Source organism: Haliotis asinina, chromosome 13 (assembly GCF_037392515.1).
Source record: "Haliotis asinina isolate JCU_RB_2024 chromosome 13, JCU_Hal_asi_v2, whole genome shotgun sequence".
Taxonomy (NCBI): domain Eukaryota; kingdom Metazoa; phylum Mollusca; class Gastropoda; order Lepetellida; family Haliotidae; genus Haliotis; species Haliotis asinina.
In genome coordinates this window covers 19726523-19741739 of record NC_090292.1, presented here as the reverse complement: position 1 = coordinate 19741739, position 15217 = coordinate 19726523, and positions in this window count along the sequence as shown.

Here is a 15217-nt window from a genome sequence, read left to right as displayed (position 1 = left end):
CGTCACTAATCCTCTATTAATTGGTCCCCTAAACGCTGTAATTCCCCACCCCCACCTCTGGTTTCACTCTAATTACTGGTTATATCAACATCTCAAATTATATTCTTTGATGTTTTTGTTATCTCACCTCCTCAATTATGTTGTTGTTATAGTTAATCTCCCCAGCAATATCTCATGTACCTGTATATAAACTGTTACACCTTGTCCTCCCATATGCTTGAAAACAGTATAAGAATCCATACCGAAACGTCGCCATTGTGAAAATAAAGAAGTTGATCATCCATAAAATTTGTTCCTTCACCTTTAGGAGTTTTTACTGTTTTCAATATATATTAAATATCAATATAAATGCTCCAATACATTTCACGTGTTTTTTGTCAGTTACATGGGGTCAATTCAAGCAATCTCTGGCTGTTTTCAGTTAGCAACATCGGAGCCGTTTTGCAAAGGGGCCGTTTTAGCCAAGCAAAATTGGGACCGTTTTTCTATGGGACAGTTTTAGTCTTATCTCTCTCTACGGTGTTTGAATATGATACGGAGTAGCCAAGTAGTTGCAGCATTCGCCGGCCATCACACTGATGACTCAGAATGTCCACGAGTGTATATTGTGTGCAGCGTAGTTCTATTGTCTCGGTCTTGATATGGATTGAATATTGCTAAAAGCGGTGACAAGTTTCAGTAAAGGAGGCTGTAGAACTATATCTCTTTGCAATAATTGATATAATGCATTGCCCTCTGTTTCATAAAAGATTGACTAAATAAACTAAAACCAAAATGGGAACTTTAAGGATTATATCATAACGTACCACATTTCAGTTGGTGTTTCTCAAAGTGCTGCTGGCGTCTGGGATCATAGGCTTTCTCAGTCTTCCAGTGAAAGAAGACCTGATGTTGAGAGTTGAAATAACTTGCACACAGCCCAAAACTTTTGAGCCGTGAAAACGCTGAGACCCCAATGAAGTTAAGGTTTTGAATTGCACTTAAATTAACACGACTGCCGAAGTACGATTGGATGCGTTCAATTGGTTCTCCATGGAGATGACTTGTGAACATCAGTAGGACTGGACACACAGAGCACATTGATAACATGTTTAGACGATCAACTGCACAATGCCTCTTCGTGGTGAAAACAGTGGAGGACGTCTGTTTATCCTGCGGTTGTTAATTCACTCCATCGTCACACCCACCATATCCCTCCAATCCCTGTGAAGTGTCAATATTGATTTAAGAATGGCTGGTTTTATAGTAGTGAGTGAGTTAATATTTAACGTCACAGGTTTTACAGTATCTCATAATTGATGAGACGTGGAGTTGGTTTAGATTAGTCGGAAATTATCACTTATTAAGGCCTCGTGTGCTTAATTTGCTTCGAGGAAAAACTAAAAGGAACAATAACTGTTGCTTTGTCCAGCAATGTTGTATTGCCATTTCATCCTGGTGGTTTCTCCTTGAAAATGCAGAGGTTCCTGTTTAATGTTGAATAACATAAAGCTTATTCGACACATGATCATTCCAACATCGCCGTTACCTGCAACGCCTCTCCCTCCTTCTTCTTTTCCTTCTCCAATAACAAACCAGAATGAAGATCGATGACGTCATGGCCTCTCTATCCAATAGCAAGGCAGAGTGAATATCGATGATAAGCTGACAAGATATGATTTTCCAGTGTTCGAGGTGGCTGCCCATACCATAACACTTCTACGTCCGAGTGTGCCAACTTCTTGAATACAATCATTGCGCAAAACGTCCCTGATGTCTGTAAGCTCGAGTTCTTCCATCTGAATGAGAGAACAGTAAACTGGATTCATGACTGGAGCACGCTCTTCTCCAACGTAGTTGCGACCATACTCTGTATTGTTGACACCATTGACAACGTCGTTGACGGAGTTGTGCTGTCAAAATGAAACCAAGAACAGGACATTGACCCAGAAGTCATGCCTCTCACATTCTGTTCCTCGCTGTCAGTGCAGGTATGTTGGATGACGTAGTTCGAATCCGTAGATGGTGGAAATTCTTAGTCTGCCGGATCCGGTTCGATCACGTGTGGCTCCTTGGTGATGATATCGACTCCACGGTCTCGTTATGCTGCATGGCGTCATATTGAACTTGAAAATGATTTACCAGCTTCTAAACGATGAGCAGCCTTGTTTCTCACTGCTTTACTGAATTAGGTCATCTTTTCAGATCATTCTTTAACTTCAGTAGCAAGTGACAGTGAAGCAAGAACCCTGCCTTTTTGTTGCCAATGCACGCACGTTTCACGTGTTGTACATTGGTTTATTCAGGATACATGTGGGACAACATTAGTAAGCCTCCTTTCTGAACCACGATATTGGACTTTCACCAGGAATGTATCTTATTTTTGCGTTTGTATTCATTCTTTGTTCGTTGCAATAGACGTTTTCTCAACTTATCCCTAAAGAACTTGTAAGGTCATCCAAACCACCTTTAATCTAATCAGTGTAAGGTACCTAGTTATTATGTACAGCTACTCTTTTTAATAACAGTTTCGAATTCAAGGTTATACTTCAACACACTGATATGGACAATAGAAATTATATTTTATTGACGGTTATGATACATGATGGTGACTACACAATAATCAACGTATGTGGACCTAATAGCGATTGCCCGAGTTCATTATAGGTATCCAAAATATGCTAGAAATACAAGAAAATCATAAATGTATAATCTGTGGATATTGGAGCATGGTACTAGATAGTGACTTAGACACCTATAATTGCAAACATACGAATAACCCCAAATCCAGACAAGTACTATTAAATATTACATATTTATTACACTTAAAAGACCTTGGATGGAATCAAACCACAGAAACAACGCTTCACCTGAAGACAATCAATATCTGTAGATAATTCGATAAGAGGAAAGGGATTCTGAAAGTTTAATAACTCATTACCTTTCGATGAAAAAGAGGTGTGAAAAAAGTAAAAACTACAATAAAGAATACCCTACAACAATATGAGGTTGAAAAGGAAGCAATAAAAATACATGATAGTGACCACTCCATTATTAACATATGTCGATTTACGTTTTTGTACACATCCAAAATATGCTAGAAATACACTAAAAAGATAAATGTATAATTTGCGGATATTGGAGCGTGGTAGTAGATAGTGTCTTAAACACCTATAAGCACAAACATGCAAATTAGCCAGAATCAGGACAAGAACTATAAAATGTTACAAATTTATTAGACTTAAAAGACCTTGGAGGGAATCACACCCGTAGAAAAAACGCCTCACTTAAAGACAATCAACCCCCACTTAAACAATCTAGTTTAGGTTTTCCCCTATCATATATGCAGGCGGTTACACAAACCGATATAGCTCTGATCACTCAGTAAATACACTAATAATATAAGAAGAAAGAGAAACTGGAGGTTTAATAACTCATTATCTCACCATGAAAAGTAGGTTGAAAAAGTACAAACTATACCCTCCCAAAAAAGAAAGTGTGCATGCTAAAAAATAACACTTAAAAAATATATGTATCATTTTATTTCATGGAAATTTCATTAAATCACGGATCGATCAATTTGTGATCAACACGGAAAATTTCATTACGCTACGAGCAATACGTTTGGTGCCATTGAGAGTCAAAGACACTAGGGGTCAAACACAAAAGTCACACACTCAATATCTTGTATGACCTCCGTCTGCATCGACTACTGCTGTGCATCTACGTCTCATGGAAGCGAACAGGTTAGCATGGAAGTGTTGTGGGATGTTGTTCCATAATCGGATAAGCTGTCTTTGGAGTTCCATAAGCGTTGACGGTGCATGGGGAAGCTGGAGTAGCTGACGGTTAATTTCGTCCCATACGTGCTCAATGGGCGAGATATCGGGCGACTTTGCGGGCCAGGGAAGAACATCCTCTTTTCTTGTTGCTGCAGATACTGTTGAACAACACGAGCTGCGTGGTTGTATTGTTGTAGAATAACGCCGGGACCGTGACGTTGCAGAAACGGGACAACAACAGGTGCAAGCGCTTCAACGCGACATCTGGCTGCATTGAGGTTGCCATCAATAATGACCAGCTCAGTTCTGTTACGGGCAGTGATGCCACCCCACATCATGACAGTACCTCCCCCGCCCCCCGCTCCACGACACATGGATCTACGTAGCGTTCGTTTCGACGTCTGTACACTCTCTGTCGGCCATCTAATGATGAAAGATGGAAACGACATTTATCTGTGAATAAAACACGTCGCCACCAGTGTAAGGGATGCCTTAGATGTTGTCTACACAACTGCAGACGAGCACGACGATAACGTAACGTCAAAATCGGACGTATTGCAGGTCTCCGAGGACGTAAGCTGTATTCTCTCAGCCGGTTGATTACTGTTTGAGGATGTATCCGTCACAGGTTAGGGATGTTCCTGGCTGTGGTCGTTGTCGCTTGTTGCCGGTTCCGGAGATGGGTGACACGGATATACCGGTCATGTGCAGGGGTGGTAACTCGGGTTCTCCCGGAGCGGGGCATCCATGAAGAGCCATCTCCTCGTGATTTGTGTTGGGTAACGCTAAGTACTCTTTTCCCGTGTGGACCCGGGACAGAATGTGTCCACAGCACCCCATTGCTTGTCGTAAGAGGCGACTAAGTTGGGCAACCTGTTTGCCGTGGGTTGCGCCCCGTGTCGGTGGAGGACGGGATCCTGGTGGTTGAGGGCAGTTGGGCTTTTAACTGCGTTCCATTTGCCCAACACACCACTTCGGCCCTTACGTCACCTAGGCTGGTCATGCCAAGCCCTGTGCATAGACTACATATGTGTTATTGCAGAAATCTGATTTGGAATTGTTTTGAAGTTTGGTCTTGGCACTATTGGTAATCTGTAAATTTTAGTATTGTGAATTATGATCATATGAACTTTGCCTAGAGTCTTATGCCAGAAGGCGATAGCTCAAGGGCCAATCTGGTAGATTAATTTCTTATCATTCTTCTTCTGGAGTATATCATCTGGGTATCCTTGGTGCTGCAGGCCCGCTTGCTTTAGCATTGTCCTTGGGATACTCTGTGGTGGGTGGGGAGCTCGGATGATGAACCAAATTAAAACTAGCCATGACTTATGAAATTCCTCCCCCAAAAACCAAACGTTTACTTGAAACTGACCCTGATGATACTGACCATAGTCCGTCTGCATTGGATGAGTATTGGCCGTGCTTCGTTGTGATTGAGGCTCCTGACAAGACACCCATAAAGCTTAACCCCTTTGCTGTCTCCAAAGGTATTCAAGGTATTGCTGGAGATGTGAAAAACATTAGACCATTACGTTCAGGTGCACTGTTAGTTGAATGTAGTAAAAGACAACAATCCACCAAACCTGATGAACATCAAATCTTTCGTAGGCATTCCCGTCATGGTGTCTGCTCACAAAAGCCTGAACACAAGCAAAGGTATCATTAGGGATCGAGACCGATTGTTTGACGATATGTCGGACCTTGATATAGGATCTGAAATGAAAGATCAAGGTGTACTCTACGTCAAGCGCTTCTCAATTCGGAGAAACAACGAAACCATCAAAACCAATACCTATCTGTTTAATTTTTCCTCTCCAAATGCACCCAAATCAGTGAAGGCAGGCTATTGTAATATTCAGGTTGATACATACATCCCCAATCCGCTAAGGTATTTTAAATGCCAGAAATATGGACACGGTGTAAATACCTGCACATTGTCTGTTGTGTGTGCTCACTGTGGTGAGAAGACACCCACAACAGAAGATTGTGACAGTGATTATAACACAGCAAAAATAACTTGGTTTCCGTTCTTGCGGAAACCTGATGGATACTGGGTAATGTAGGTTTCCGCTAGGTTTCAGTTTCAGGAAACGCGCAATGAGAGTTTCCACATAGTTTCCACAACTGAAACTAACAAGTCTTAGTTTCCGTTATGTTTCCGTCAACTGAAACTGTAGTTGGAAGTTTCCATTTAGTTTCAGTTTACTGAAACCTCTATAGCTGGAGTGAGTAAGTTTGTGGTCTTGCGGAAACCTTGTGGATCTTGGGTAATGTAGGTTTCCACTAGGTTTCTGTACAAGGAAGATGACAATGAGCTCGAGAGTTCGCTTAGTTTAGAAAGCTGAAATATTTTGTATTATCTTGTTATATTTATTACATATTTATTTGAACAAAAAACAAACTCTGGAAATGTTATGATTTAACTGTTTCATTTCTTAGAAAAGCTCACATTTTAATGCAACAAGGCAGTTCCAGTAGTACACAATTCGCTGTATTAAGAAACTGGGGCGCTCAGAGAAGAGTAACAGAATTCTCTCCACACAAGCATTGCTCAGGAAGTAGGCACACTGAATGAAGACGAGCTAGCCACTACACAAAGTGCTTTGTTCTTCTGTAGATGTTTGTTGGTGTATGCGAGTCCTGGTTAATATCTGGCGAAACATCTGAATCCGAATCAATCAGGCTCTCACATTGTGGTGGTAATAGCTCGCAAACCTTGAATGTGCTGTTAATATCTTGGTCACTGTCAGTGTCTGGAAAGGAAAAGGACATTCAGTTTGAATCATTAATTCAACTGAGAGACAAATGAAGAAGAAGAAAACCTTGTAAAATCTAACATTTCCAATAAATGAAACACAGCAATATATAAGATAATGCAGATAACATGTATTACAAATATTAAATACGTATTACCATTTGCTCACTTTCAGTTATTACAGTTGCATGTATGATACATACATTAAATATATTAAACATGGATAGCAAAGTGACAGTGCAAACTCGATTTTTAGTGAAATCTAAAAATTCTTTGATGACTAACCTGATGAAACATTTGTCATTCACCCGAAAAATCTTTACAAACTAACAAACATCTTGTCGTTACGGAGATGAAGATAACGTGTTTGTCTTGAAACAGACGTCTGGCAGTGAGGACAGAAAAGCCGTATTTCTCCTGGAACTTAAAATATATGTATATATTACGCTTAAATCCATGTACAGTTACACTTTGAGTGAGGACAAAAAGGTTTGTTGTATGTATTTACATAGTGTCTGCTTCATTATAAAGCTATATGAATAATATTGTTATAAAAGAGATTCCCTTACCGGGCATATAACAGATAATATAGCGTGAATTATAAATACCAATGAAGGCGTCTTGTCATTCTCCGAGTGAGTGAGTGAGTGAGTTTAGTTTTACGTCGCACTTAGCAATATTCCAGCTATATGGCGACGGTCTGTAAATAATCGAGTCTGGACCAGACAATCCAGTGATCAATAACATGAGCATCGATCTGCGCAATGGGGAACCGATGACATGTGTCAACCAAGTCAGCTAGTCTGACCACCCGATCCCGTTAGTCGCCTCTTACGACAAGCATGGTCACCTTTTATGGCAAGCATGGGTTGCTGAAGGCCTATTCTACCCCGGGACCTTCACGGGTCTCATTCTCCGAGTTTGTTGGTCCACAATCCATATCTGTAAATCAAATAACTGACACAATGATTCTTTCAGAAATATGAAACTTGAGGTGTGATGATAATGTCAATGCATTGTAGGGCTAAGACATGCAACATGTACTGATGGACAAGGTTTTAATGGTTATAAAACAAATATCAAATCATCAAACTGATTAACTGGTACAACTGGATACACAGAACTGACACAGAACATAAGATACTAGATAATTTGATGAACTAATAAGTGTATGATGTGACTTGGTTGAAATAGTTCTGGAGTACAGATTGTATGAATAGATATAACGAAGACATATATACGGAATATCTCTGGGTACCCATGTTAAAACAAATATTGTAGAAATCAACCATATTTCAGAAACTTATTTCTCGTGATTTTAGGCTGTCTTTCTTGACAATTACTTGTCGCAATGTCCACAAAGAACTGTGTCCCTGCAGCAGAAAGTGCCACGAATAGTCTACAGAAATTATGCATGTACAAATCATAGCCAAAGGGTCATTGGGATTGTGCTTCATTCTTCATTCACATTGACAAATGAATTAAGGTTTGAAAGAAATTGTGAAACATCACCAAATTATATTAGTAATAGTAGTAAAGGTACTGATCAAGTTAACTTAAAGGGTAGATAGGGATAGTGGATCTGGGTGTATAACTGAAAAGAACAAACAATGTTAATATTTCTAACCCCCGTGCATGTTTTGAGCACTGTGCGTAAATTACTTACATGGTACGTGGGGTGGGGGTGGGGGGGAGGTGAGGGGGGGTCCATCCAGCAGAAATATATCCGGATACTGCCTTCTCCTGACAGGATTTTAGAAAGTAACTTATTTGCCACAATAAAGTTTCCCATGAGTGCTGAATCAGTAGGATTCATCACGCTCGGGCCTGTTAAAGTAAGGTGAACATGTTTTCACAATTAATCACTGTTAATAATCACAAGGCCTACATATTGATGCTTGACACTGAGAAAAAAACAATCAGTGACGATAATGCGATGAAAAGACTGCTAAAACCATAACTGCCCACTGTTGTCACTTTGAGTACTTACATTCAATCCGCTGAATTCCACTTTTCACACTCCCCTTTGATGTCGGCAATGTAAACAAATAAACGAATGGCGACAGGATCACGTCCACACGAGACTATCTAATTGTTACAAAAACAACTCACAACAGGGTGTACCTTCCTCTTTTGTTGTAGAACGCGGAAATCTACTGTCAAATGGTCACATTAAAAAACTGTGTATTTCCCGTGAGTGTTAGCGAGACGCCATCTTGTATGGCGGGTAGGAACAAATTTGTTTTCCTAGCAATTATTTTCAAAACTTTAAGCATAAGATGGCTGCGTCGTGTAAACTTTGCCATGGCCACCTCACTTTCCCCAAAAGCACTCGACGAAAGAATTCGCGACTTGGAGAAGAAAGAAGAGAACGGATGCGAGAAACTCGGAGTACCTCGGATGTGTCAGGTAAGACCGAGGGTTTTTTTTATTGTCAAATAACGTTTAAAGAATTATTGCGTTAATGACAGAAATCCGGATAGATTCTGAAGTTTATCCCGCGAATGTATATTTTCGCTCGTATTATTTTTAAATGTTATCGTAAAATCTAAGTAAAATAGGCCTGAAAAATAAGTTTGTTTATATTCCATTTCAATAGATCGACATGGTATAGAATACACCAAGCTTGTATTTGTAAGTAACTATCTTAGTACTAACCACAAGTATTTATGTAAGTTTAAAGGGGCAGACTTTTGATTTTAGTGCTCCTGTTAATAGTTTGCAAATTTTAGCGTTGCAACTCGGGCACCCGTGGCGAGCCACCTCCTCGTGGTGGGTGCTGGGTAACGCCAAGAGCTCGCCGACACCCCCGTAGTGGACCCGGGGGGATATTTGGTCCACCAACCCGTTTGCCGTGGGTGGCGGCCCTGTGTCGGTGGAGGAAGGGATCCTGGTGGTTGAGAGCATGGGAGCAGGACTATTGCTCCTATTGCTCAACACACCACTTTGGCCCTGACTTCATCTAGACGGGTGGTTGAATGGGCCCGGTTCAACCAATCGGCTGGTCATGCTAAGCCCTGTACATGTAAATGTTGTTCACAAATTTGAGAAAATATGTAATTTTTTGTCTTGGCTTCATGATGATTCATTTGTATTTCGATTGTACAATTCAAATTTCGTAACTTGCCTAGAGTCCTATGTCCAGAAGGCAGTGGCTCATGAGCCAATCAAGTGGAATAAATACTTTTGTGTTATTCTGCTTGAGTATACCATCCGGGTATCCTTGGTGCTGCAGGCAGGAAACCCGCCTGCTTTTAGCATTGTCCTTGTGATACTCCGTGGCGGATGGGGAGCTCGGATGATGAAACAATATAAACTTTGGCTTACGAAACTCCCCTAAAAAAAACAAAACGTCCTCTTGATACTACTGATCCTGATGTTGAAGACCAAGGACTGTCCACATCCATTGACTACTGGCCACGGTTTATTGTAATTGAGACCACTGACAACACTCCATTAAAGCTGAACCCTTTTGCGGTATCAAAAGGCATACAGGGCATTGCAGGTGATGTTAGAAACGTTAGACGTTTACGAACAGGTTCTTTGCTTGTTGAGTGTAATAGGAGGCAACAGGCAACCAATCTCCTTTCAACAAAATCATTTGTAGGCATTCAAGTGTCAGTCTCTCCTCACCGTACTCTTAACACTAGTAAGGGTATTGTGAGAGACCGTGATAGACTATTTGCGGATATACTGGAAATTGACATCGCTGCAGAGATGAAGGACCAAGGTGTGTTATTTGTGAAACGTTTCACAACCCGAAGAAACAACCAGATCCAACAAACCAACACCTATTTATTTTCATTTTCCACTCCAACGGCTCCAAAATCAATAAAGGCCGGCTACTGTCACATCAAAGTGGAAACGTTTATTCCTAATCCACTCAGATGTTTCAAGTGTCAAAAGTATGGTCACGGTGTAAATTCCTGCACATTGTCTGTTGTGTGTGCTCACTGCGGTGAGAAGACCCACACAACAGAAGATTGTGACAGTAATTACAAGAAATGCACCAATTGTTCAGGAGACCATTCGTCTTTCTCAAAAGAGTGTCCGATTTGGAAGTACCAGATGGAAATAAACAAACTAAAATTTACTCAAAATATCAGCTTTGCCGAAGCGAAACAACTTGTTCAAAGATGCGATCCACAAGAAACATATGCTTCTAAAACAAAACCATCATCTGAACCATCCTCTAAGGCTTCTATGTCTTCTTCAGCTGCTCAAACAAACTTGACTTGGGTGCACACTGATTCCCCAGTGGTTTTTTCACCCACTATTTCTACTCAGACCGCTGAGCTACTTCCTCGCATGTCGCAAAGTCAATCAGGGCCAGCTTCGGATTCATCATCACAGCAACCTGCAAGGTCTCAATCTTTGTCAAATGTCCAACAAATTCCTAAAGGAAAAACTAAACCTATGCCTGATTCTTCAAAAAAAGCAAAGTGGCAGAGCCCCAAAAGGGTCTGAAAACAGAATTAAGCTTTATAATAAATACGGATCACTTGAGGACATGGACGTGTCCGAAAACGTCCAATCAAGGGCACACAGCTTGTCGCCCTCAAAAAAAGTACGGGGTAGATCCCCAATCAACCCGCCCAAACGATAATCCATTGCAAAAATATGGTACAGTGGAACTGTAGAGGCCTAAGGACCAATTTCAACGAGTTACAGCTACTTGTCCAGGATTTTGCACCATCCGCTTTCTGTCTCCAGGAAACCTATCTGAAGGAGACAGACGCTTTTGATCTACGTCAGTTCACTTCATATAATTGTTTTTCACCTCCAGGTGATAGGGCCACTGGAGGGTCTTCAATTCTTGTAAAACAGGATGTTATCCATAGTCCTGTAACACTCACAACTAGTCTCCAAGCTGTTGCAGTGAGACTAACTCTTCACGTTACCTTTACACTATGCTCTTTATATATTTCACCTTCTTCAGCACTCCAGCAGTCTGATCTTCAAGCTCTCTATGACCAACTTCCTAAACCTTGTATTTTAATGGGTGATCTCAATGGACATAACCCGATTTGGGGTGGTACAAACACAAACTCTAAAGGTAAAATACTGGAAGATTTCATAGCCAATAATGACTTGTGTATATACAATGATGATTCAAGCACTTATCTGCACCCTGCAACTGGCACCTACTCTTCTCTGGATCCGTCTCTTGCAGACCCTTCTCTACTAAATGAATTTGAGTGGTCAGTCCACAATGACCTCTGTGGAAGTGACCACTTTCCAACTATCTTAACAGCAACTAATCCATCTGATTCTCCATCTTATACAAGATGGAATTTTTCCAAGGCAGACTGGTCGTTATTTAAAACGTTATGCACATCTAAACTACGGCCGCAGTGTTTCAGTGAAGTAACTGATCCTATTCGGCTTTTCTGACACTTTAAATGAAATAGCTGATGAGTGTATACCTAGGTCTTCTACTGCTCCACATGTACGGAAACCATGGTTCAATTCCGATTGTAGGCAAGCCAGAAAAGCGAGGAAAAAGGCGGAAAATTATTTCCGCTATCATCCAACTGTCCACAACTTGAATAAGTTTAAAATCCTCAATGCGAAAGCCCGTCGTACCTTCAAACACAACAAACGGCAATCTTGGAGGAACTACGTTTCCAGGATTAATTCGCGCACGCCAATGTCCAAGGTATGGAACATGGTTCAAAGAATTAAAGGTAAAGGTTCTAAATCTTCAGTTCACCATCTCAAAGATGGTGATAATTTAATTACTGAAAAGTCTCATATTGCAAATAAAATTGGCGAAACACTTGCCAAAAATTTTTCATCGGCAAATTATGTCCCTGAGTTTCAGAGATATCAGAAACAACAGGAAAAGAAAAAACTTAATTTCGAATCAAATAATGGTGAAGATTATAATGAAGTTTTCTCATTACATGAGTTATATACAGCTCTTGACCAAGCTCATGACACTGCAGCAGGTGATGACAATATTCATTATCAGCTACTGAAACATTTGCCTGAACCATGTCTGGTCACACTTTTAGATATATTTGACAAAATATGGACGTCTGGAGCATTTCCTCCTTCGTGGCGTAATGCCATTGTAGTCCCAATACCAAAACCTGGCAGGGATCATACAGATCCGTCGAATTACAGACCGATATCTCTCACTAGCTGTGTCTGTAAAACCATGGAACGTATGGTGAATAATAGATTAGTTTGGTATCTTGAAACCAATAATCTCATTACAAATATTCAGTGTGGTTTCAGGAAAAATCGCAGTACCATTGATCATTTGGTACGCTTAGAATCCTTCGTGAAAAATGCAATCGTAAATAAACAACATGCTGTATCAATTTTCTTTGATCTTGAGAAAGCTTATGATACGACCTGGATGCATGGTATTTTGAGGGATTTACATGAATTTGGATTGAGAGGTCGTTTGCCTCTTTTTATATCAGAGTTTTTAAAAGACAGGCAATTTCAAGTCCGAGTAGGTTCTACCCTGTCTGATCATTATAATCAGGATCAGGGTGTCGCTCAAGGTAGTATTTTGTCTGTCACTTTGTTTAGTATTAAGATCAACAGTTTATCCAAGGTTTTAAATGATTCAATTGATGGATCATTATTTGTGGATGATTTTAATATTTCTTGTCGTGGTAAAAATATGCACACTATTGAAAGACAACTGCAGTTATGTTTGAACAAAATAAATAAATGGTGTCTTGAAAATGGCTTCAAATTTTCTAAATCCAAAACTAATTGCATACATTTTTGTAGAAAATATAAGCCGCATAAAGACCCTGAACTATCTTTAAATGGCACTCCCATCAAGGTTGTAAAGGAGGCCAAGTTCCTGGGTTTAATTTTCGATTCTCATTTAACCTTCTTGCCACACATTAAATCCCTTAAAGCTAAATGTCTGAAGGCACTAGATTTGTTAAAGGTTGTTTCAAATTCAAAGTGGGGAGGGGATCAAGTTACCCTCCTTCACTTACACAGATCATTGGTACGATCTAAACTTGATTATGGCTCCATTGTGTATGGTGGAGCCTGTAAAAGCAACCTCAAACTATTAGATTCTGTCCATCACCAAGGTCTAAGACTTTGTCTTGGATCTTTTAGAACCTCACCTGTTGCCAGTCTCTATCTTGAGGCTGATGAATCATCTCTTTCACAACGCCGTATAAAATTGTCTTTACAATACATTACTAAACTATATTCTAATAAATCTAACCCAGCCTATGACTGTGTGTTCAATCCGCTTTATGAAAATTTGTATGACAAGAGGTCTTCTCTTGTTCCACCTCTAGGACACAGAATTAAACCCTTTCTTTCTTCGGCCAGAATTGAGTTGGAAAACATAGCTCCCTCCCGTCTCCTTTCTTCTCCTCCTTGGCAGTTGGTTAGGCCACAAGTTGACCTAACATTAACTTCATTTAAAAAATCAGAAACTAATGAATTACAATATAAACAAGAATATAATCAATTAAAACATAAATATAGCAATTACAAACCCTTATTTACAGATGGATCCAAGGACGGTGGTGCAGTAGCTTGTGCCACTGTCATTGGATCGAGAACAATATCTTCTAGACTTCCCGATAACAGCTCTATTTTTACTGCAGAAGCAAACGCCATATTAACTGCTCTTCAATATATTCAAAGACACCCTAAACATAAACAGTATATAATCTATTCAGACTCTCTCTCTTGCCTTCAGGCTATTAAAAATATTTCTTGTAAACATCCACTTTTGATAGAAATTATTGAATTGTACAATAATCTTGCTACTGGCCAGTGCGACATTGTTCTTTGTTGGTTATCTAGTCACGTTGGCATTTCTGGTAACACAATGGCCGATCTTGCTGCTAAAGCAGCACTCAGCAAATCTGTGACACCACTTCTTATTCCATACTCAGATTATAAAGCTGCAATAAGATCTTATATCCGTGATCTGATGCAGAAGAAGTGGGACACCCAAGTGGGTATAAATAAATTACATGAAATAAAACCTTATATCGGTTATACTTACTTGGGTTGTCAGTCCAGATTTGAGGAGGTCATTATGCGACGATGTCGCATTGGCCATACGAGGTGTACTCACGAGTATTTATTAAAAGGTGAAGATCCTCCGTTTTGTATCCCTTGTGATGAAAGAATCACAGTCAAGCATGTCCTGCTTGACTGTGTTGAATACTCCATCACAAGGGATAAATATTTTAATTCACGAACTTTGAAGGATCTTTTTAATTCTGTTAGCTCTCATTTAATTATTGCATTTTTAAAAGAATTAGATTTGCTAAATGAATTGTAAATAGATGAATATTTTATGCTTGGAAGTTTGAATTAGTAACTTAGAGTGTTAGTGGCTGTATCCTCGAGGGGGGTTAAAGCACTGTAAAATTATTGTCCTCCTGAGAGGATACGTAAGTCCCAAAACATTTGAAGTCAAATTTGATCTTCCATTTTGTCTTAGCCGTAGAATATGTGTCATTTTAATTTGTGGCTAATCTTGCTTACAATCACCATCAACTGAGTGGATGATGTAAATCCAGCTAGGGACCATGCAGGTAGCAGAAGTACTGTAAGTCCCCATGGCCCCTAGTATGGTGATCTACCTTCAGTTGTTGGTGATCTCTATAGCCTGTTTTTATATTGTATTGTCTGAATAGGAATATTTGTTTTAACTTTTCACGCTAGTTTTATTTCTTATTGTGATATTCTA